Below are 25,700 nucleotides of genomic sequence, written 5' to 3'. Positions count from 1 at the left end.
AGAAACTCGATCCAAGGGGATACCTTCCATCATGGGATGTGGATAATTGGAAGATTTTACATTAAAGGCCATATATTTTGTTTTGTCTATGTTGACCACCAGATTCCTTTTATTGCAGAAGTTGGTAAACTGGTTCAACACCCGCTGCATGCCCATCGGCAATTTTGACAACAGCAGGGTGTCGTCTGCAAACATAAGTGCAGGATATCTTCGAAAAGCCAATTTAGGGGCATTAATATCTGTAGTTGCCAGAAGTTCATCAATGAGCCCGTTGAGAAAGAGCGAAAACAAAGTTGGAGCAAGGACACAGCCCTGACGGACACCCTTCTCTACTGGAAAGGGGCCGGTCAGATGACCATGTTTTCCATAACGAACTCTGGCATATGTCCCTTCGTGGAGAATCTTCAGTTGGTAGCATAGATATGGTGGAACCCCCATGGATAACAATAGATTCCAAAGCTGATTACGGTCCACCATATCAAAATGCAGATTTCAAATCCACGAAGGTCAAGTATAGGCTACCCCCCTCCAATGTAACGTGTTTCCAGTAAAGGATCTGGAGCCTAAATAATTGGTCCATAGTTGATATTTTGGACCTAAATCCCGCTTGAAGTGGGGTTAAGATGTTATTCTCCTCGATCCAGTTCTGCAACCGTTGCAGGAGAAGTCTTGAGTAGATTTTCTGGCTCACGTCAATAAGGCTTATAGGCCGGTAATTACTTGGATCAAGGGGGGATCCCTTTTTAAAAATAGGGATTATTTCTGCACCCGACCAGGTAGATGGAACCGGTAAGCCTTGCAGAATAGCATTAAAAAAGATTAGGAAATAAGGTGCCCAAACTGGCCGTTCATCTCTATAGAAGTCCCCAGGGATCCTGTCTAACCCAGGGGCCTTATTTAATTGTAGATTATCCAGTGCCAAATTCACTTCCTTTATCGTCCAAGGAGGGGCATCCCAGGATGGGTCCAGGGTCATTAAGATAGCGGGGGGATCGTCTCTCCTAGTTGTATTAATGGAGTAAAGTTTTTTAAAATGCGATGCTCATGGATCTTCGGAAACATTGGGGTCGATCGTGGTTTTACCCTCCGATTTCCCCGTGTGAACAAGGTTCCAAAAGGACCTTGAATCTTTTGCCATAAGGGCTGTTCTGATAGCAACCCATCTTCCCTTTTCCCACTCAGTTTTGGCACTGAGGATTATCTCCCTATAGGCCCGCCTTGCTTCCAGAATTTGTGGCCGATTGCCTGCCTTAATGGCCTGTAGTAGTTCACATTTAGCTACCCTACAGCCCTTTGTAAACCAGGGATTTGTTTTCCCCTGCTTCTTTGGGTTTGCTGAACCTATTTTATAGAAAAAGCCAGACAGTATTTCAACAAGGTCGTTATGAATTTTGGCCAAGTCCATGGTTCCGCCGGCCACAGAGTTATTAACTTCCATCGTAAACACCCTTTCAAGGAGAGGAAGAATATTTTGGTACATACTGGCAATAACTGAATCAGACTGTTTTACAGTAAGCCAGCGTATCCGCTTCTCCTCTTGTATGACACTTGTATTCCCAACTGGAAGAATTTCTTTATCTGACCCTCCATTCAACAATTGAAAATTCAGGTCTACTATCAAGGGATCATGGTCACTCTCCGTGCGCCTAATTATTTTAAAATCCATCACTTTGGGCCACAAATCTAGGCTAACCAAAAGGTAATCTATTACAGATTTGTGTCCCATTCCCCTATATGTTGGCTGCCCCGGCATATCCCCGGTGAAGCGACCATTGCACGCTCTCAAAGAGAATGAGTAGGTGAGAGAGGTGAGTTGAAGGACCAGGGGAGTCCAGCGTTTAACTGTGTACATGCTGGTGGGTGGAATAGATCTGGCCTCATCTTCCTCGTATGTAATTGAGGTTTCTCCACTCAGGGGAAGACCAACTTATTCTTCACATATATCCCGACTCTGTTTTTATACATGCCCTAGAGATCCTGGAATAAAAATGTATTATTGGACACTCCAGAGGTACTTTTAACATGCGCTCCAGCACATTTTTCACGTACACACCCTAAATAAAACCCGGTTTGCTGTAATTCAGGCGTCGCAGTACAGCTGGGTTGCACTTGGCAGTCCAGCTGGGAACCTAACGATTAAGCGTGCCACCAACTAGGTTGGTGGGTGAGGGTTCTTTTAAAACACCAAATGGTTTTTTCCATTCATGTAAATGACAGTGCATCACCCCTTTCGCTCTCTTTTTGGAATCCCCATTGGTTTGGTCCTTGTTGTTGTATACGTATGCCAGGTTGCGGGGGTGCGAGTTTTAGTTAGCTCAACTAACTATAACAGGGGAATTTCTATGGTTTTCTATGAGTGAAATGTCCAACTAACTATAACGTCCCTGAAACCTGTGTTTTTTTCAGTGAATTTCTAAGGTTTTTTAAATGCTAATTTTTAACTATAACGTACCTGAAACCTATGGTTTTTTCAGTGAATTTCAAAGGTTTTTTAAATGCTGATTTTTAACTATAACGTGCCTGAAACCTATGGTTTTTTCAGTGAATTTCTAAGGTTTTTTAAATGCTCATTTCTAACTGTAACGTGCCTGAAACCTATGGTTTTTTCAGTGAATTTCAAAGGTTTTTTAAATGCTAATTTCTAATTATAATGTTCATTAAACCTATCTTTTTTCCTGTGTTTTTTAATTATCATCCCATTCTCAACTTGGTGAAAACTGCAAATCTCCCCACTCTTCCATCGATATCTTACGCCAACAAAATCGCCACAAACGAGAGCCACAACTAAGGCTAATGAAATGCAAAGTAGGCGTTCCCGTGCAAAAAAAAGACGAAAACACCACTTCCCCATATTTTCAACGACCAGCCAAATCTGCAATGCGATCCAAAAAGCAGGCGATAAGCCGAGTTAGCAGTAACAAATTAACATCAACCTTTAACCCCTTCGATGCTCATGACGGAACGGTTCCGTCATGAGCATCGGTTGAGCTGTGCTCATGACGGAACCGTTCCGTCATGGCCCCGCCCGCGCTCGAACCCTTCAGCACCGCGGGGGAATCCGCGCAGCGCTGAAGGGGTTAACTGGTGTAAGGAGGTCGACTATCTACTCCGTGAATTGGACCCAACTCACAGCCACATCTAAAGACCAACACGTGATAGAGCTACTGATCATGCAGCTCTGACACCCAACAAGGCCACAACACCCTGCGCCACCACCACCAGAACCTCCCCCCGGACCACCCACCCTACTACCACTGAGGCAGCGCAAAACAGGACAACGGACCTTCCCAAAACGCCATGCCCCTCAGCCACACAATAGCTGAATGTTGGGAGATGTGGCAACCAACTATATATGAAGGAGGCAAGTCACCCATCAATAATAAAGCACACAATGCCAAGTGTAACGCTGATGTGCTGGACAGACCTCACTATGCAAAGCACAAACCTCTCCATGTGGAGATATACTATTAATACTTGTAGTGTAGTGCACAGTGGACGCAACCATGTTACCTCAGGCAGTGGGGAAGATCTTGGTCATGTAGCTGTGTTGTACCCCCCTGGAAGCGGAAGCGGAGTGGGCTGCTCCAACGTACGCCACTCCAGCGTAGGAGTATGAATAAATAGGCCAGGCCCTAGGCGTGGTTCACTTGTGGGAAGACCAACGAGTCTGTCACAGCGGCAGCCCTCACCCTGGCACGTGGCTGCCGCCATAACCGCAGGCCTCCTCGACACAGGCCCCCTGCGGTCCCAGCGGCACAGCACCACCAACTTATGTCTGTACCGACTACTGCCTTCACAATTCAGATGCAGTGGCAATTGCAGATGTCACAGTCCAGTTCGCAAGACACGTTACCTCCCAGTGCGGCCTGCCCAGACCACGCATCATCGCAGGGTGCGCACACACTGTGTGCTTCAGGTGCTACTAACTCACTGCACCATAAGTCATCGCCACGTGGCCTTATCAAGGCAGAATTCATTAGACAAAACACATTGCTCCCAGTGCGGCCCGCCGGGATCACGTATCATCGCAGGGTGCGCACACGCTGAGTACTCCAGGTGCCACTAACTATGCAGCTCAACTCAACGCCACGTGGCTGTGCGCCCATCCTGACCGCTGCCTCCGCCCTACACTGGGGTTACACGGTTCACATTTCAAGATTAGTAGCGACGCAAATTGTGTAAGAGACTATAATATGTTAAGAAGACCAAATGCTCTCAATCTGTGCAGCTCAAGTCAACGTCACCTGCCTGTGGGCCTTTGCTGACCGCTGCCTCCGGCCTACACTGTGGAAGACCGGCGACATGTGGTGCCAACTAACCCTGTTCAACACAAGCCGATCCCACATGTGTAACTGTGTCCTGAATCCTGAATGGCAGCGACCACAGCACCAGACTCCCTTCGATCAGTGAGGGGTATTTGCATTTGGAAGGCCGGAGACACGTGGTGCCACTGAACCTTCACTACGTAGGCCGGTGGGGCCACCAAGGTATACACGTGGCTGTGGGCCCTTGCTCTCCGCTACCTCTGGCCTACACTGTGGAAGACCGGTGACAAATGGTGCCACTAACCGTCTTCAACACAAGCCGATCCCACATGTGGAACTGTGTCCTGAATCCTGAATGGCAGTGACCCCAACTCCGTGAGACAACCACAGCACCAGACTCCCTTTGATCAGTGAGGCATATTTCCATATGCAACGGCGGCGACACGTGGTGCCAATAACTCTGTTCAACACAAGCCGATCCCACATGTGTAACTGTGTCCTGAGTCCTGAATGGCAGTGACCCCAAGTCCATGGCAGCGACCACAGCACCACACTCCATCTAATCAGTCAGGCATATTTACATATGCAACGGCGGCGACACGTGGTGCCACTAACTATCTTTAACACAAGCCGATCCCACATGTGTAACTGTGTCCTGAATCGCACTAACCCCAAGTCCGTGGCACCGGCCACAGCACCACACTCCCTTCGATCAGTGAGGCATATTTCGATATGAAAGACCGGCGACACGTAGTCCCACTAACCCTCTTTAACACAAGCCGATCCCACATGTGTAACTGTGTCCTGAGTCCTGAATAGCAGTGACCCCAGGTCCGTGGCACCGACCACAGCACCACACTCCCTTTGATCAGAGAGGGGTATTTCCATATGCAACTACAGACTCCAGTAGGCAAGTAACTATCACAGTCCTACACCCTACATATTATCCTTTTAGTATCCTCGCTTCAAGAACTTTTTTTTATATCAGTTATAGCTTTACTACAATGACCAAATTAATCATCAAATGCAAACTAACATGGAATAGCAGTCTACACTGCAGGCAGTACAGCTCGCAATTCAACTTTTAAATGCTAATTTCTAACAAAAAGATTGTACTCAGAAAATACAACACTTCGTCAGTGTATTCTATACTTATTTCATCTTTTCATCATACGCCTACACTGCACTCAGTAGGGCTCACAATGAAAATTATTTCTTCATTCATTAACTACAGAGTCCACTAGACACGTAACTATTACAGGCCTCAAATCGACATAATATCCTTTTAGTATCCTTTCTTCTTGAACATTTTTTATATCGGTCATAGCTTTAGCACAATCACCAAATTCATTTTCAAGTACAAACGAACACTCAGCAGTCTACACTGCGGGCAGCAGACCTCGCAACTTGAATTTTGGACATGTGGTGCCAACTAACACTGTCCAACACAAGCCGATCCCATATGTGTAACTGTGTCCTGAGTCCTGAATGGCAGTGACCCCAAGTCCATGGCAGCGACCACAGTACCAGAATCCCTTTGATCAGTGAGGCATATTTCGATATGCAAGGCCGGCTACACGTAGTCCCACTAACCCTCTTTAACACAAGCCGATCCCACATGAGTTACTGTGTCCTGACTCCTGAATAGCAGTCACCCCAAGTCCGTGGCAGCGACCACAGCACCAGACTCCCTCTGATCAGTGAGGCATATTTCCATATGCAAGGTCGGCGACACGTAGTCCCACTAACCCTCTTTAACACAAGCCGATCCCACATGTGTAACTGTGTCCCGAGTCCGGAATGGCAGTCACCCCAAGTCCGTGGCAGCGACCACAGGACCAGACTCCCTCTGATCAGTGAGGCATATTTCCATATGCAAGACCAGCAGCACGTGGTGCCACTAACCCTGTTCAACACAAGCCGATCCCACATGTGTAACTGTGTCCTGAGTCCTGAACGTCAGTGACCCGACCACAGCACCACATTCCCTTCTATTAGTGAGGGGTATTTGCATATGGAAGGCCGGCAACACGTGGTGCCATTGAACCAGCACTACGCAGGTCGGTTGGGCCACCAACGTATGCACGTGGCTGTGGGCCCTTGCTCACCGCTACCTCTGGCCTACACTATGGTCAGCAGGCCTCACAATTCAGATAGAGTCCTGATTCCACATGACGCAGTCCAATAGCCAAGACACATTGTTCCCAGTGCGGCCCGTCCACACCAAGCATCATCACAGGCTCATACAGTCTCAATGCTTCTGGTACCACTAACGCTCTTTAACACAAGCCAATCCCACATGTGTAACTGTGTCCTGAGTCCTGAATGGCAGTGACCCCAAGTCCGTGGCACCGACCACAGCACCACACTCCCTTCAATCAGTGAGGCATATTTCGATATGCAAGGCCGGCGACACGTAGTCCCACTAACCCTTTTTAACACAAGCCGATCCCACATGTGCAACTGTGTCCTGAGTCCTGAATGGCAGTCATCCCAACTTCGTTGCAGCGACCACAGCACCAGACTCCCTTCAGTCTTATTTGTTGTTCTTTTCTTTAAATATTTTTTTTTATTTGTAAATCTATACATGACTAAGATTCTTCTTTGTCCAACCACACAGGGACACTTCCGGGCCCAAGAAGGTTGTTGGGGGTATGATGGTAATGTGGGAAGAGGGTGTGTTACCTGCTGATGTGGGGAGAGGCAGCGTCAAAGGGGTATCTATCACAGAAAGAACTCCGATATGTTTTCACAAATGCCTCGGACAAATGCCAGCTGACGGACTGAATCACAAAATGATTTTTCAATACTTATATAGTGTGAGTTATGAAGAGTTCGCACCCAGGCTCGCAGAGGGACAGCTGCGGCCTGTCCGCTCGACTCACAGACGCAGTAATACGAGCCGTCTGCGTCTTGTAGCTATCCCTGCCCTGTTCCGTCGTACGCCACGCCACTCCGATTAAGTTCCGACGTTGGCCCCACGTAACTACCTGTCGCAGGCGTACTCGCTGTTGGTGTGCAGGTCAGTGGTCTAGTTCTCAACATCTCACAGCCACTGCCTGAGGGCAGGTTTGCACACACACCACACCCATCCGGCACATGCGTCACAGACCATGTGACCATGCAAATATAATCGATCGACAACGTCACATCCTTTATTGCCGGTGCTGACTAGATGGCAGACGCTCCACGTGTCTCAACCATAAAGAGTCTTTGAAAAGTTGCCCAGAAGGTTAGTCACACCTTGATCTGTATAGCCGTCAGGGGCCTACCACCCCCTTGGCGCGGACTTCAGATGCACAGGGTTAATACCACCGAAGCTCATATGACCATCAGGGGCCGACCACCACGTGGCACAGACTTGAGTTCCACAGGCTTAGCGGGCCCAAAAGCTGATATGGTCTCCGCCATTGATGACTCAGGACTCAGCGACATGTGTGAGATCTGCTGGGCCGCGGAGAAGCTGATGTGGTCTCCGCCATTGATGACTCAGGACTCAGCAACATGTGTGAGATCTGCTGGGCCGCGGAGAAGCTGATGTGGTCTCCGCCATTGATGACTCAGTACTCAGCAACATGTGTGAGATCTGCCGGGCGTGGAGAAGATGATGTGGTCTCCGCCATTCATGACTCAGGACTCAGCGATATATCTGGGATGCGCGGAAATTTGACTGGCACGTGGAGTGCCCACTTCTGCACACTCCGGTGGCACAAGGTAATTATTTGCTCATGGATGCGCAGGGGCGGCAGTGTCTCTCTCTCTCTCTCTCTCTCTCGCTTTTCCTTCTATCTCTCTCTTCCTTCTCCCTTTTTCACTCCCTTTCTTTCCTTCCCTCTCTTTTTCTCTCTGGCTTTTTTTTCATTCTCTGTTTCTCTGTGTCTCTCTCCTTTGATATGCGCATTACACACGTCCTTATTTTGTGCTTTATTTTCCAGGCTCTGTCGTCGACATCCATGGTCCCCACAGGAGTGTTCCGCCTAGTTGTTTTATATTATTTTTGATACATTTTGTTTGTAAGTTTATCGTTCATATATATATGTTTATAAAAAATAAAGTTTTGAAAAAAAATTAACGTTTTTGGTTGTTTTCTTAACTGCTGTGTGACTCTTTCTTGTTCTTATTACTGTTATTTGATGGAGTCGACCATGGTGGTAAATTTTGGGGCACTTATCGCGGGAATACTGGTGATGTCTGCAGTTTGCACCAACTTCTGAATAGTGTGTTAGATTTTTCTCAACTGTACTTCCATTAAAGTGCTGATAATGAAATGCAGACTAGCCGTTCACGTGAAAAAAGACACGAGGTGCACCTTTGCGATTTATTCTAAATACTAAAATCCTGTATTGGACTGCACTGAGGTAGTGGCTGCACTTACAGTGTACACACAAAAACAATTAAGAAATCTCATTGTATTTATATTGATTGGGAATAGTGCGTCAGGTGCTGGATCTTGACGAGATACACTGCCCAGTTCGTATATTGTTCTGCACACGAAAAAAATCACATCGCAACTTTCACACCAACTGCAATGCGAAACAAATTCCGGCGATAAGCCACATTAGCACCAGGGATTTTACACCTGCTTTCTGCTGGTGTTAAGCAGGACGACTACCTGCACAATGAAAGAGAACACAGCCAAGAGCCACACCAGAACACCCACAGGTGCCATAGAGTCAATGAGCATGATACAGGGATACCCATGAGGGCCACAAGACTCATCGCAACAACTCCAGGACCGCCAACTCCCCCCAACCCGCATCTGAGCAAGTGTGTCCCTGTGGTCATTGTGTTAGCATGATAGGCACGAGCCCTGCAACATCACAGTGTGCTGTCACCTCAGCGTTGGCAGTGAGCCTGGACATGTAGCTACGCACGCATCCTCCTGCATGCACAACCGGCGTGTGCTGGTCCGGGGTACACAGGTCAGCGCAGGGGTGTGCCTATCCGGCAAGGGGAACGGGGTGTCTTGGACATGTCTGGGTACAGGAAGTACGGTAAGTGTGTCTCTGTGTTCTGGTGTGGCCTGCCACAAGGGCCGCAGCAGTCGATGTTGTAAAGTGGCATGCACCACCTCCAAATGGCACTGTGATGGTGTAGTTGGAATGCAGCAGGACATGCGCGAATAGGCATTACAATGGTGTGCCGTACGAGTGCACGAGATACAACAGCGCACCGTACAAAAGTGTGGGGGCTCATGGGAGGGAGGAGCAGCTGTTTGGCAACGTAACAGACAGTGAACTCGCCCATGTGCCACGTGCTGGGCATCTCATCCATGATGACCACGGTCGCAGACATCCCACAACACCAACGACCGGCCTTTGTACACATCCTGTATGAATGCAGCGTGGTTTTTACTTCTATGCTCGTTCAGTGGTGTGATGTTGGCGGGTTGTGTGACTTGTGCTCCTTGTTGGTGTGTTTCATTTTGGCCACAGTGATGTCATCAGTGATGCCATCAGTGATGTCACTGACAATGTCATGAATGATGTAATATGTGACATCATCAGCAGTGCATTGCGGGCGCGCGAGTTATAGTTAGCAGAACTAACTATAATGGAGGAATTTCTATGGTTTTGTACGAGTGAAATGTCCAGCTAAATATAACACCCCTGAAATCTATGTTTTTTTCTATGAATCTCTAAGGTTTTTTAAATGCTAATTTCTAACTATAACGTCTCTGAAACCCATGTTTTTTTAGTGAATTTCAAAGCTTTTTTAAATGCTTATTTCTAACTATAACGTCTCTGAAACCTATGGTTTTTTCAGTGAATTTCAAAGGTTTTTTTAATGCTAATTCTTAAGTGTAATAGTAGTTTTTTTGTACTGATTTTCTACTGTTTTTTAACTGTTTATTTATAAACATTTTATTCATTAAATAACATTATATATTTTTCTGAAAATTTCAAAAAATAAAAAATTAAAACTGAAATATTGTTTAACTTTTTTGTTTTATTTTTTTATTTTAATATATTTATATTATTTTCTTTTTTTTAAAAATGTTTCCAAAACTTTTTCAGAGTCGTGCAACCAAAGAGTACACATCACGGTGGGTGCGCGGATTGTAGCCGCCATTTAAGAAACGTCGTGAAGGATCCGCGTACAGTGTGCGACGGCTGCGTGTTTTTTAGTTACATCATATACATTACTATTACATGATTTGCGCGATGGGTATGCGACCAGTCCGCGACTCCTGCTCCCGCGCATTTGCGACATATTCGCATTACGGTACGCGACGCTTGCGCAGTGGCGGGTCCCGCCTGACGTCATATACGTGCTGGGGCGCGCTGGGTGCGCGACTCCCGCAAAAAAAATGTATGTTCTAAAATGATATGTATGTGTGTTTAATATACATATTAGGGCAAGAGACTATCTAAGATATTCATAAATATAATATATTTGTACTTATAATAAACTTATATTATTTTTAAATATATTTTCGCGAAGTCGCATCGGGTGCGTGCTTCGTGAGCGCAGAGAGCGCGGATCCCATGTGACTTAAAAAAAAAAGTACTGCAGCGTGACACTGCAAGCTCTTTAGCTGCACTGCACTGTGGCACTTCCGAAGCACAGGAATGTGACATATGTACATGAATATGTTGCAACTCTGTGCTTCCCTCTGCACTGCTGCACAAACTGCAGCCATGCGGTGACACAGGCACCATGGTGCAAGGATGTCTGTGTTGTGTAATGATTGTTTTTGTGCAGGAAGGGACAACTTCCTGCACAAAAACAATCAGTAAAGGCATTTTCCTCCTTTAATGTATGCTGTGTAATGCAGCATGCATTGAAAGAGGAAAAAATTAGGAGAAATGAAATCAATTCTCCTCGATGCGCCTTGCTACACCAACTCTAGGATGGCGCAGCATTCACACACATCTCCAGTTTTATGATTTCTCATAAATCTGGAGATGTGTCTTGTTGTATGGTTGTTGCGTGGGAACACCCACAGCAACACCTATGGGACCCCCTTCAACGCAAAGTTCTGTGTATGAAGGGGTCGTATTTACAAGGAGAGGAAAAACCACGCAGGGTGGCTTTTCCTCTCCTTGGAAATATGAAGGAGTGCCTGGCGCCATCACTACGTTACTAAAAGTTACGTACTGGTGGCGCAGGGTGCTTGTAAATCTGCCCCATAAGTGCTTAGGTATTGTCAGACTGATACAATAAGAACATAGTGCTGGATGGGTGATTGAAGAATTGCATGAGACTGACAGGAGGTGTCCTACGCTGCATGGGTACAACTTCAGTATTTAATGGAGTTGACCAATAGTATGTATCTGCTTAGAGATTTGTAGGGATTATGCACAGAATATTTAATGTGTACTTGTGTTGGTGCCTAGGTCATTTTAAAAGAATACCACTAGTAACTGGAATGATGACAGTGCTGCAAACAGTGAACACTTAATTTATAAGTGCTTACGTATTGGTGGAGTGATAGGATAAGTAGATAGAAGTGCAGGGGACAGACTGGACGATTCCTACACTGCATGAGTACTAACTGGGTATTTAGAAGAGTGTATCAACAGTATGTAGCTAGTTAGAGGTCTGCTTGGATAGTGCACAAAATATTATAGATGCACTTGTGTAAGTAGCTAGGCCATTCCATAAGTTCATGACTAGTAACTAGAATAATTATAGTATTACAAACAGACTGTATAGTAAATTTATAAGTGCTTAGGTATTGGTGGAGTAATAGGATGAGTAGATAGTGCTGGATGGGTGAATGGAGAAATGCATGGGACAGACAGGAGGATTCCTACACTGCATAGGTACTAACTGGGTATTTAGAAGAGCTTATCAATAGTTTGTAGCTGTTTAGAGGTGTGCATGCATAATGTACAAAATATTGTACCTGCACTTGGGTTTTTGACTACGCCATTCCTTAAGTATAGGACTAATAACTGGAGGAATTTCAGTGTTGCAAAGAAAGTGCGTGCTGAATTTATAAGTGCTTAGGTATTGGTGGAGTGATAGGATACGTAGATAATGCTGAATGGGTGAATGGAGAAGTGCATGGGACAGACAGATGGATTCCTAGACTGCATAGGTACTAACTGGGTATTTAGAAGAGTGTATCAAAGCTATGTAGCTGGTTAGAGGTCTGCATGCATAGTGCACAGAATATTGTAGCTGTACTAGTATTGGTGTGTCTATGGTTTCGAGAATGGTAGTCTGTATTTTAGGGTGTGAGGAGGTGCATCAGATGATCACGTAGATGATGTAATCAGTGATGTCATTTGAGATGTCATCAGTGATGTCATCAGTGATGTCACTGACCATGTCATGAGTGATGTAATATGTGACGTCATCAGCAGTGCATTACTGTAATCCAAAAAGCTGGCGGCCATATTGGCCTGGTCACGATGTGAAAATTCAGGAATTGATACAAGAAAAGAAAACAAGTGTTAATATGCACACAATGTCATTTCAGCATATCTTGCCCCGTGACCGCCATACCTGTATGTTCGTCAACGTGACTTATTCATAGTAAACATACTTAGAATTGCAAACATCAACATAAACAAGGGACTACACATTACTTTAAAGTGAAAGGCTATCGGCCATATTAATCTGGGCACGTTGCGTATTATAATGGTTCTTACACGAAAGAAAAGGAAAAAAAGGGGTGTTAATATACACACACTATTCCTAAATAAAGTTCTAGCGAGTATAGTTCCATTCCATTCACAGCTCATTAGAGATTAGAGATGTCATGAGTGATGTCATGAGGGATGTAACTGACCATGTCATGAATAATGTGATGTCTGAGGTCATTAGCAGTACATTGCGGGGGCGTAAGTTATAGTTAGCTCAGGTAACTATAACGGCTGAATTTCACTGGTTGTGTATGAGTGAAATCTGAGTCTAACTATACCGTCCCTGTAATCTTTGTGTTTTTCAGCAAATATCTAGTTTTTTTTAACGTTATGTAAGATGCATATCACAATGGAAGCAGGGCCTGGCATTGTGCTGGCCCCACCCAAGCTTGCTGCTCCTGCCTTCCCTCCTCCTAGCCATCCATTGTCCAAGTCCATGTCCCTGTTCCCTTATTAAAGCCCTGTGTGGCCGTTGTTCTGCCACTGGCCTTCCCGCCTTCTCTGAACAGTTAGCTTGCTGCCCCATCCACCTCATCCCTATCCTCTGTTGTCTGAATCCATGGACTAGTCTCATCCCTCCTGCCATGCATGGTCTGATGTGCTGCCACTGCCCTCCATTTAGCATGATCTACCAGTCCACTCCTCCTGCCCTCCATTGCCCAATTCTATGCCCCATCATTGACCTCCTGCTTAGCCTCTGTGCTTAGCTTGCTGCCCCTATTCTCCTTCCCCCTGCCCTCCGATGTCTTTGTGCATGCCCCTGCTCCATCCTTTTTGCCCACCATGTTCCATAGACCTACCACTCCTATCTACTCTGAGTGTTCTGTTGAGCTGCCACTCCCCTCCCACCTGCCTAACATTGTCAGATGACTGTAACCTGTCCCTGCCACCTCCACCCTGCCTGTCCACATTCCATGCCCCTATCCCCTTCCTCCTGTCCTCCATGGTCCATTTTACTGCCACACCCTTCTGCCCTCCCTGGTCTGTTGTGCTGCAACTGCTCCTCCTGCCTAGCCCGCGTGGTCTGTTGTGAGGCCCCTTCCCCTGAACTCTCTTGTCTGTGCCCAGGTCCTGACCCTCCCTTCTATCCTCCATGGTCCTTTGTGCATGCCCCTGCATCCTCCTTCTTGCCCATCATAGCCATTGTGCTGCCACTAACCCTCCAGCTGGCCATTCATGGTCTTCTGTGCTGCCACGGCCCCTCCCACCTTCCCAGTGTGGTCAGCTAGCTGCACCTGACCCCCTCCCACCTTCCCTCTATGGTCTGTGTGTATGCCATCATAGACTCACTGTTGCTCTCCATGGTGTGTCTTGCTTCTAGTGCCCATCCTGCCTGACCTCCATGGTCATCTTGCTGCTCCTGCCCTGCCACCTTTCCATGTGCAGACCCCTATTACCTCCCTCCTGACTTGTCTGTTCCATTGTAATGCCCCTGATCCGTCCCTCCTGCCCTTTATGGTCTGCTATGCTGCAGCTTTCTCTCCTGTCTGTCCATTATGGTCAGCTAGCTACCATTGCCTCTTTCCTCTCTGTTCTCTGTTGTCCAGGTGCATGGTCCAGTCCCCTCCCTATTGCTTTCTATGGATTGTTGTGCTGCACTCCCGTCCCGCATGCCCTGTGTGGTGTATTGTGCTGCCGCAAACCCAGATGCCTGCCATGTAGGGTCAGTTTGGTGCACCTCTCCATGTCCCTCCTGTCCTCTGTTATCCGAGTCCATGTCCCTATCCCAATTCCTCCTGCCTTCCATGATCCAATGTACCATACTTGCGAACATTTTGAACTTGGTAAGAGGGAGATTTTGAAAAAACCTAGGGTATCAATTTTCCCCTTTGAGTTACATTGAAAAAGAGGAGATTGTAGACAGGAGACAGATCAAATAAAGCCCATTTGAGCTTAAAAACATTGGTCGTTTTCTGGCTGAATCGGGTCTGTTGGCATGTATGGTTGTACTACCACTGCCTCTTCCTTCTGCCCACAATGGTCTATTATATTGCCACAGCCTCTCTTGCCAGTCCTGTATTGTTGGTGTGTTGCCCCTGCCCCCTTTCCACTGCCCTCCATAGTCTGTTGTGCTGCCACTGCCCTTCCTGCCTGCCCAGTGTGGTCAAATTGTTCCCTCTGCACCCTCCTACCTGCCTTCAATTTTCAGAGTCTGTGCCACTGGCCTCTGCCTCTCAACAGTATCCTAATGAATAACTAGATTGCTAACATTCTATATTTATTACAAAAGTGTGGAACGCCTGACGTCATCTTGATGCATTCAAAACTGTAATACCTAGAGCATTTCCTTTAAAAATTACGTATATGAGAGGGTCTTATTTGCATCAAAATTATGGTTAGTGCTCTAATGAGGACATATTTTCTGAGTTTTCAAATAGAGACAAAGCATTTTTAAATTATTTGTTATCTTTGTGTTTTTTTATGCAGTTGACTACTTGATTAAATGTTGCACTAAGGGGAGAGGATGTGGTGTTACTTCCAGAGCTGCCGACTATGCAACTGGGGAACCAGGTTGGAGTTTCTGCTTCAGCTCGACATTATGTCAAATCACTTAATCTCCCCATGTCTACAACCAAAATGAATTTGTTCTTGTGTGATGTAACCAATGTTCATGTAAAGCACTCCTATACCTGACAAGTCTACACTATATAAAACTGCAAAACCACAAAAAATAAAAAGTGTTTTGCACACTTCTGTCATTGGGCTACACGTGGGCTACATCTGGGTGATATTTGTGCTGCATTTGGGCTCTTTTGTCTCTGGTGGCCATCTTGGGAGATTTATTTGTTATGAAGTTTCCTAATTTCCTCGTTTACTGCAGTCTCCTCAGTAGGAAATGCTTTCAGTTTTTTACTTTGATTCCATCAAGAAGGTATTCAGATATGTCACACATTTGCCATACATTCTGAATGTTAGCACTTTAGTTGCTCATTAGATCACTGTAGTAAAGCTACTGCTCACCAGGGAGGTCTGCTGCTGGTATTCAAAGTGCATGTTTCAGTCTAATGTCAGAATCTTTTAATTAAATAGAAGAGGATTTGAGAAGTCAAAATGTGCCCTAATTTTTCTTTCTGCAACACTAATCATAATTTCTATAGCAAAATGAACCCCATCATTTTGTTCCTTTTCAAATACAATGTTTTAAGTGTTACCACTTTATTCCAATCAAGATGGCTTCAGGTGTGCCATACTTTTGTCATAAGTAAGACTGTTAGCGCTCTAGTTGTTCTTTAGAACACTCTGTGACATTCTGTCATTGGGCTATACGTGGGCTACATCTGGGTGATATTTGTGCTACATTTGGGTTCTTTTGTCTCTGGTGGCCATCTTGGGATACTTATTTGTTATGAAGTTTCCTAATTTCCTCATTTAGTACAGTCTCCTCAGTAGGAAATACTGTCAGTTTTTTGATTCCATCAAGAAGGCATTCAGATGTGTCACACATTTGCCATAAATTCAGAATGTTAGCGCTCTAGTTGCTCATTAGATCACTGTAGTAAAGCTACTGCTCACCAGGGATGTCTGCTGCTGGTTTTGAAAGTGCATCTGCATGTCAGAATGTTTTTAATGAAATTAAAGAGGATTTGAGAAGTCACTCAAAATGTGCCCTAATTTTTCTTTCTGCAGCACTAATCATACTTTCTATGGCAAAATGAACCCCCTCATTTTGCTCCTTTTTAAATTAAATGTTTTAAGAGTTACCACTTTATTCCAATCAAGATGGCTTCAGGTGTGCCACACGTTTGTCATAAGTAGGACTGTTAGCGCTCTAGTTGTTCGCTAGAACACTCTGGCAAGCTGCAGTAGAACACAAAGGAATCAACTGACAGTCTCTGCCCTTGTTGGATGTACATGTTTTACTGAGAATGTCAGACTTCATTCTCACATGACTGAGAAAGATAATGTGAATTTACAGAAAATATGCTCTCAGTTTAGCTTATAGATCACCTTCCAAACCTCTGTGGGAAAAGCATGAGAAAATAGTTTAGTCTCAAACATGATTCATGATATCCCAACAGAAGGCTTTTTCACATGGTAAAATCACCTTAGAACACACCACAATTCCTAAAATGAGTATGGTACCATCAACAAATGATTTATAATGTAACTAAAGTCTTAAAACCTTCTATTAACTGCAATGCTTTTTAATGCGGTGCTATCATGTATATTTGTCCCAAGATGGCTGCCAACACTTCTTGGATGAAGTGCTGACAGCCAATCAGATCTCACGATGAGATGTATGGTTAGGCTCTGCCCAGATATATATGTGATTTTACTTTTGATTTTCTCAGGAACTACTGAACGGATTTACATCATTAAACCAAAAGGCACAACTCTGAACCAAGGGCTACCTTTTTGCCAAATTTGGTGTAATTCCGTTCAGCAGTTCAGGCTGTTGCTGCGACTAAAGATTCCTATGGAAAATTGCATGGGGAAAACACGTTTTGGGACCCCTCTCAGTACCCGCTTGATGAATCACCCCGAGACTTTCAGGATAGGTTTTTTGTGACATACATATACCTCTGACACCATTGATCACAAAATGTATTTTTCCAGCTAGCCTTTTTAATGACTGCGGTTTGTAAATAGATTATTATACTTTCTTGTTATTTTCAGGGCTGAGTGAACACAACTTCATTTTTCAAAACAAATGTTTTACATATAAAACAGTGACAAATATATACATTTATACAGTGACTTATAGACGTATTATACACAAATCAAAAAAAGATTGAAAACAAACAAATGAAGAATTCTTGACAATAATAGGTTGTCCGATTTTCTATATCTCTAAGAGCTGAAGCAAGTTAATTCCTCTAGTTCCTGAAGTTAGTAAGGTCCTAGGCAGAGTCAAGTGCTTGTGACACGATAGATTAAGGGAGCACTGGACTTGTTTGATGTTTGCTGTTTTCGCTCTTTTGGGGAGTTCTAAAGTCTAGATTAATCTCTCCCAGTGTTTTCTAGATCTCGGCCTGTTAGCCAACGCGTTTCGACCTGTAGCACGAGGGACCTGTATTATATTTGTACGGTCGTCTTCAGGGCTGTTGTGCGGTTGGGGTCGGACATCTATTCCTGTGGGGACAAAGATGTGGCTGTTTTAATGTTTGAACTGGAGTAGGACGTTGTAGACACTGAGATATTGTAAGGACTTACGTGCACTCTGGTAATGGTGACTTTTCGACTTTGTCTGTAATACATGAATGAATTGTGAAAGTTTTAGTACTTTTAGTGTAGCACTTGTCTGGTTATAATCATGTGTTGATGTAATCATGTTCCTACCTTACGGTTCTTGGTTGCAAGTGACCAACTTTCTCGATTGGATTCGTCTTGTTTAAAGCGACTGGTTTCTCTCTGCGTGACTGCAAATGGAAGGGGAAGGGGGGTTTTGAGTATGTAGTCGAGGGTGACAGAAAGATTCATTCGTGTCATGACTGTCCTCGTGAAATTTGATATCTGAAGGGTGGCTTATAGAATAGTGCTTTGTGGGGGCATGGCCATGCCGTCTGGTGGTGACCGTAACGAGACTGGCGGAACTTAGTGCCCTGTGTTGGTTACTAGTGATAATAACTCGTGGTGAAACGGTAAACAACTGAATTAAAGTACCGGATATTGTGCCCTTGATGTTTAGTTCCGGGTGTGATTACATCTCCCGCGTTGTGTCGGATTGTTTTACTGATGTCGCTATTTCATAGTTGCGGGTGCTCCTAAGCCACATGCTTGTTAGTAGATTGTGCTCGTTTGGGTGTCCCATACCTTTTTCTGTGTTGTTGAGTAACGAGCCGTCTTCTCTTGAGGAGTCGTAGTTTTTTCTTCTTTTTCGGCGTTTTTCTTTCCTTACGTTTCCTGCATTGCCATGGTGCTCTGAGCCGCTTCTACGTGTTGGGAGGTTCTTGAGGGATTTCCGGCGTGCTTACGTATGGACGTCGTCATGGTGACTGGGTTGTTTATGTTTTTCCGGAATTTCGGAGATTGAATAAAACTTTAACGCGGCGTGTCAGGGCGAGTTTTTTTCTTTTTTGTATGATGAATATTTCATTGGCCCGCCTGTTGTAATTTTCTGTCGTCATATTGAATTAGAAACGGATTAAAGTTGTTGCGATTGCTTGTTGTTGATGTAAGCTTTTTTTTGGAAAGTTATTAAAGGGGAGTGGCATATTCTGTTTTGCATGTGAGGAGCTTATGGATCTTATGTTCCCTGTCACTGAAGGGGTTTTTGTATGTTTTGGTGTTAACTCTGTGGAGGCAAGCCTTGCAGGTTTTACACTTATATATATATATCACTGCTCCAATTCACCTTTTCAGGAGCACTCTTGGACGGGTTCTGTGATGGGGTGTGTCCACGAAATATAAACGCTCTTTTTTCTCCTCCTCTCGTCAAGAAAAGAGCACTCACGGGGGCAGTTTACAATCCATTTATTCAGAGCAAACAGACGCGTTTCGGCTTGTGCCTTTTTCGATGTTTAACATGCACGCCAAAAAAGAATGTTTTTTTATAAATAGAAATTGTCACATGGATATAAACAATGGACTAAGGTACAGAGTAATCACAACCGCCATATTGGAACAGTATCTGATTAGTAACATAATACAGTCCTTCGAATAGACTCACTTTCTCTGCCCGTCCCATGAATATATATTCAATTAAATTCATAATAAATATCTTGCCATGTATCGGCATGCCGTTCATCCTGTGTCACATATATCTCACGATATCTTATAAGAAGATTATCATTTGGCACCTCTGGATGTCGACGAAGGACTAACGAACATAGTGATCACATCCGCCATACCACAGCATTATGTTGGTAATTCAGTCCCTCAAATAGACTTGCTTTCTCTGTCCATCACGTGAATAAATCTTCAATAAAATTAATCAGTAATGACAACTGGATAGTTATGAAATAATGCTGTGTATCGGCTTACCACTTATCCTGTACCACATATATATCAAATGTAATTACGTCCTTAATTCAAACAGAATCTGCATAAGTACATTTACAATTCATTTCTATTTCAAAAAGTTCCTACCTCTACTCCTGCCATGTATTGGCTTACAATTTGTGACTTTACATTACATTGCCCACAGAGACCCATATTCAATCCCTTAAGTGTATCATTGGGCTGGGGCGGAAGGACAAGTCCGGTCTAGGGAAGAATCGAAAGGACTGAGGCGATGCCCCATTGCGGAGTAATGGAAGGAGGTCCTAGATACCTGGGAACATCCGAAACGTGAATATAGCGGCAAAGAGGAGAGCCGGGATGGATCCCAGTTGGGCAGTGGGCATGCGCCCAGGGAAACTAGTCTGGTGAACGGCCCCTGCTAAGGGCCATGAGAGAAGAGTAGAGACTGGAGAAATGACCTGAAGAGCCCCTGCAATTGTGTCAGATGCGGGTGACAGGCGCCCCTCAGATCACCTCCACGCTCAACCATGACCAAGATGAGAAAGCCTATTGGCTAGTGGCTGGTTAGAATAACCCCCCCAACCATCGCCCACCCAGCCCTATAAGTCCCCCAGTGTGTTTTCATAGATACTGGAATTCCCTGCACCACCCAGCAAATGTTAGTTGATAGTTGAGTTTGTTAAGTACCATGAGGGAGGCATTCCCTTTGAAGCTCCTCCCCAAAACAGGTTAGACCATCTTATAATTATAAATACATAAAGATTAGATAATGCACCACAATGACATGATTTCATATGGCAGTACCATAGACACGAAGAGCTGTTATTTCCACATACACTATGATTATTGTGGACCCTCAACACTGGCTGTTGGTAAAATATTTGGATACAGTTTGGCAAATACGCGTCTCATGTCAGTGTTATGTATTGTAACTTAATTAGTGAATGGTGTGATGCCGCGACCATATTTGTCTAACTGCTAATATATTAAATGCTAATAAAAATATGTTCAAAAAACAAATGATAACAAAGATGGATTTTGGTTTCTCTTGATATGGAATCACTATACACCAATATCCCTCAGGATAAGGCTATTAAAGTAATTGAGAGAACAATCACAAGATGGACTAAAGTATCACAATGCAACATTTATTGTTGAACTAGCTATATTTGCCCTCAAGAGAAATTATTTTGTGTTTCAGAACGACTATTACAGGCAAATCAAACGGACAGCGATGGGGGCTTGCTTTGCTACGAATGTAGCGAACCTCTATATGGGAGCATTTGAGTTGAACAAAATCTATCACTCCAGTAATACATTTAGAGACAAAATCAGATGCTGGAAAGACTACATAGATTATATTTTTCTGCTACAGCATGGAGGAGGGGGGGGGGAGTCTTGGAGTTTATCTCGTGGCTCAACAACCTGAGCACATACTTTACATTCACATCAAATCATAATAAGACTGAATTCAATTATCTTGACCTTTTAGTCAAGCACAGAGAAGGCACACTGAGCATCACTCTCTACAAGAAAGCCACAGACACAAACGCCTCGTTAAGATATAACAGTCACCACCACCGGGCTCTGAGAGACAACTTACCTTTTGGACAATTTTTGCAACTACGCAGAAGTTGTTATTTAAACAAAAATTACTTCAGAGAAGCAGAGCTACCAAAAGTTAATGCTCGAGAGAGGCTATCCAAAAAGATTGTGTCCAGAGAAATTAAGATGGACTGGTTATGTAAGATGGATAGCCTATTAACGCCTAAAACAAGAGATGACTCACAGAATAGAGTAGTGAAATCAGCACCTATTCCCCTTCTGAGTAATGACATTAGGAAGATTATCAGGAGACAATGGCCCTTGCTGAAAGACACATGTACGGAGACATCCTTGTTCACATTCAAGAGGCAAAAGAACAAGAAGGACTTTGTAGTCAGAGCTCACAGACACACTATTGGTAAAAAAAGGCATTACAACTCTATGGGGTTGGCTGAGTATACAGGGTCATTTTAGATGTGGAACTTGAAGTGCCTGCAACTTTACAATTGATACTAAGACTCTTGTTATGGAGATGTGAACATTTACTTGGAGTAACTCCAGGAGTGTGGTGTAGTGGTGTATATAATTAGATGTCCCTGTAATAGACTGTACATAGGCCAAACCTCGCAGATGATTAAACAATGCATCGGACAGCACTGGAGCATAATCAATTGCAAGATCGAAGGTGCCCTGTTGGCCCGAGACTTTGCAGAGCAAAGACAAATTGAGAACGACATTTATTGGCAAGTGGTGGAGGTAGCAACACTGGACAATAGAGGCAGCAACATCTCCACCATGCTAGAAATAAGAGAATGCAAATGGATTGACCTGCATGAAAGCACAACTAAGGGACTGAATGATGTTCATGACCTAAAAAGGCTTTAGGTTCTACAGATATAGACTGTTTCACTACAACATATGGTTTGAGAGATGGACTTGTCCCACTGGCATTCACATCCATGACAGGATATAACTGCCCACTGGAGGGAATGAACGCGATCTACTTATACCTCATTGTCGACCTCTACATAATTCTCCCTTCTAAGTGCATGTTGATCGTATATCATTTGACACGCTATATTGATAGGCTTTAGGGTACGAGGCCCAGTGTCAGAGTAATGTGGTTCAGTGGGGATATAACGGACAGTGAGGTTTACGTTGTTCAGTATGCTTTGACAAGGCATGTGACGTGCCACTACACCTGGAGGTATGTTGATGCATATAGTTGAAGACCAGGGTAACATAAGCAGTGGACTAATACCATAACTGGTTGATATATTGTTGATGCTGGTATCATATCTTTGATAACAATGGGTGTTTTTATATTGAACACACGGACTACCATGAGGGTAGAAGCCCACCTTAATTTACCAGTTGATTGGCATAGCTCACTATACTTTCATTTTAGCTCCTTGAGTGTGAAGTGACGTCCCATAGGTTGAGAAGTGCAGTGAGCGGCACCACGACGATAGGAGATCTGCTGTGAGCTGAGTTTTTTCTGAAGGGAAGTTCCGAGGGTTGGGTCTTTCACATGCAAAGCCCACAGAATCAGTTTGTCAAACTCTCAAAATGGCAGAGGTGGATGTCGGTCTAGTTGCTGATTAAAAGGGGAGCGTCTCCCGTGTGTCTCCCTGGTCTTCCATTGATGGCGGCAGCATATCGAAGGAAAGCATTAACTTAACACTGTTGAGTGTAGTGATTTCCGTATCCTGGGCTCTTGATTGTTGCTGCCTGCAATTAAACAGGTGGGGCGAGCACCCACACAGGTATGATGGTGAATCTTCTGAAGTTTTAACTTTCATAATTGGTTATGCTTGGTTCGTTTTTGCAGACATTCATTAATATTTGACACAAAGTAGTGATTTCCAGTATTCAATAGACCGGGCTTTAATTGAAATCACATGGGTGATTTTAGAGCAGCAGTTAACATTTGTTTGGACATAGTTTCAAGGTTTCTCTATTTATGTTCTCTAGAAGTATGGATATGGCCCTATGGAAATATCATGACATGAGACACAGATGTTACATTGGCTTAGTAAGTGATGGGCACACTTGTCTTGGACATATCCACTCACATAAACAGCATGTGTGATTTGGGATATGCTCTCTAGAATTATGAAGAGAGTATTTTCTTTATAGGCAAATGAGTATTTAGATTTGTTGCCTTCATTGTAGACTTTCGTACATTGAAGGTGGCGGCCATTATGAATGCCCCGATGCTCACAGAGAGTGTAGTGAGTAGATATATTTGTCAGTTAGCTGATATAGGATGATGGACAATAATGGTACATGGACTGAGTTTACTTTTGGTACAGATGCGTCAGTCAGATGCCACTAACGCTGATGAGATCCGACAAGTAAACACGGACTGAAATGTTAAAACCCCTCTACTGGTTATTTTAGCATTCCATTTTGCTAGGAGCTACTGTATATACTAACAGATACTAACTCTTACTTCAACTATTGAAAATAACCGAACTTGCTGTTTCAAACAGTCGCTTTCTATATTATATATATGTTCACCATTTCAGCACTGCGTTGTCTGCACTTACATTACAATATATAAAAGCATATTTAGTATAGAATGCGTTATGTGCCTTATGCCTAAGGTTATTATTCAACAATTAATGAGTAACTGAATGAATTTGCATACCATGGAGTCACATGAGAGGTATTAGACAAATGAGTCCCACGTGCTAATTGTTGCATTATAGTACAACTATGTGGATGGCAAGGATATTTTGCAATGGTTTGTGGGATTCGATATTATTTGTAAAGGCACACTGTAAATAATATTTCCAAGTCAGTCACTTCAAGAGTTACTTGCCCATAAAATGAAAAGCGGTCATTGGGAGAATGCCTGTAGCTGATCAAATGAACTATAAACAAATAAAGGAAGCTATGGTCAGAAGGTCTGGACTGTGGTCAGTTAAACTTCAGAGGTCAGAGGTTGAAAGAGAGCAAGAAGGTGGATGATGCTCCAGTTGACACATGGATTCATGGTGTATCCCGTGTTTAGAATGAGTGTGTGAGAAGGATGTGTCCACTTACCCATGATGAATCCAGGAACCTATGATTAGTGGTGGAGAAGAGTTATTAAGAAGCGGTGCTTTCTTTGGCTCTGATTTAATGTCTTAAGCTCACAGTGCGAGTCAACATGGAAATAACACTCTGAACAGGGGCTTTCTCGTGGTGCTGGCCGTCAAATCACTTCTTGGTGACTTGCAGCAGAGGAAGAAGAGCTCCTGCCACTTATCCCTCTCAGCCTCTCACTGCCTCTCAGCAGTCAACATGAGACTACTAAGTATCCTAGGATGGGGTGGGAAAGTCGACGCTCACCCTTAAACTGAGCATCCTTGGAAAGGATATGGGGTGGGAATGTCGATGCTCCTCTCTGTCAACAAGAAAGGGGGCGCATGAAGCGCGCATACATTATATGGACTGTCCATTGACCGTAATGAAGCGTGCTTTTGGTATTCTAACTTCACACGAGCTTGGATACTGGGGTAGGCTGAAAAGCGGCGGAAGCAAATGTAACTGCACATGTACTTATTTGCTACACTCGCTTGAAATGGCCTACAGACACTAGGGGGACTGGTCCTAGCAAAGACAGTGTTAATAGTGATAACAACCCTGCCTGATTTTCTCTTAGCACTCCGGCAATTTTTGTTTTCATGATTTTCTTCAATGATATTATTTACTACTTAAAGATAACGGTCGTAAGACCTACAAATGGTCAGCAAATATCCAAAACCAGCAAGGTGAGAAAAAAATTCTGTGAGACTAAAAACAAGACAGACAGACTGAAAAGAATAAGGGCAGTGGAATAGTGCATGAAAGCCACAGGAAAGGGGCAGACAGTCACAGATATGAAGTACACTCTGAGAACTAATTCATGTTCAACAGCATACGCAGCAGTTCATGTTCTCAATAACCGATCGCAGCAGTTTAGATAACTGAAAAACGTACATTAGTACAGTAAGTAGAAGAAACTGTAATGCATACATTGTGGTCGGTCAATATCATCAACAACACGCACAAGCCACCGTTCTAAGTATCTCATAATTAAAGCAGCTGTCTAATCGTTAATCAATATTGTGAATTAAGGTTAGATCTGCTGATAACAGTCGTCAAGGGCAAACAGAACTGAAACAGAAAGACCATAGAAAGCGGCGGACAGAATGCTTTAAAGAGATCTGACCTCAAATGGAGGATACACAATAGGAGATTCTTCAAAGGGAACAGAATGCTTTAAAGAGATCTGACCTCAAATGGAGGATACACAAGAGGAGATTTTTCAAAGGGAACAGAATGCTTTATATAGATCTGACCTCAAATGGAGGATACACAAGAGGAGATTCTTCAAAGGGAACAGAATGCTTTATATAGA

The 25,700-nt window shown here is 44.0% G+C and overlaps 1 protein-coding gene across 1 annotated transcript in view; it reads right to left on the bottom strand.

Annotated features, from left to right (window-relative positions):
• Positions 1-25,700, bottom strand: part of LOC146811996 (inactive serine/threonine-protein kinase TEX14-like) — a 696,679-nt gene that overhangs the window by 212,899 nt on the left and 458,080 nt on the right. The window lies entirely within an intron of this gene.

Source organism: Triturus cristatus, chromosome 7 (assembly GCF_964204655.1).
Source record: "Triturus cristatus chromosome 7, aTriCri1.1, whole genome shotgun sequence".
In the NCBI taxonomy this organism is placed as follows: Eukaryota; Metazoa; Chordata; class Amphibia; order Caudata; family Salamandridae; genus Triturus; species Triturus cristatus.
The sequence above is the reverse complement of the archived record's forward strand: the minus strand, read 5'-3'. Positions and strand labels throughout refer to the sequence as shown.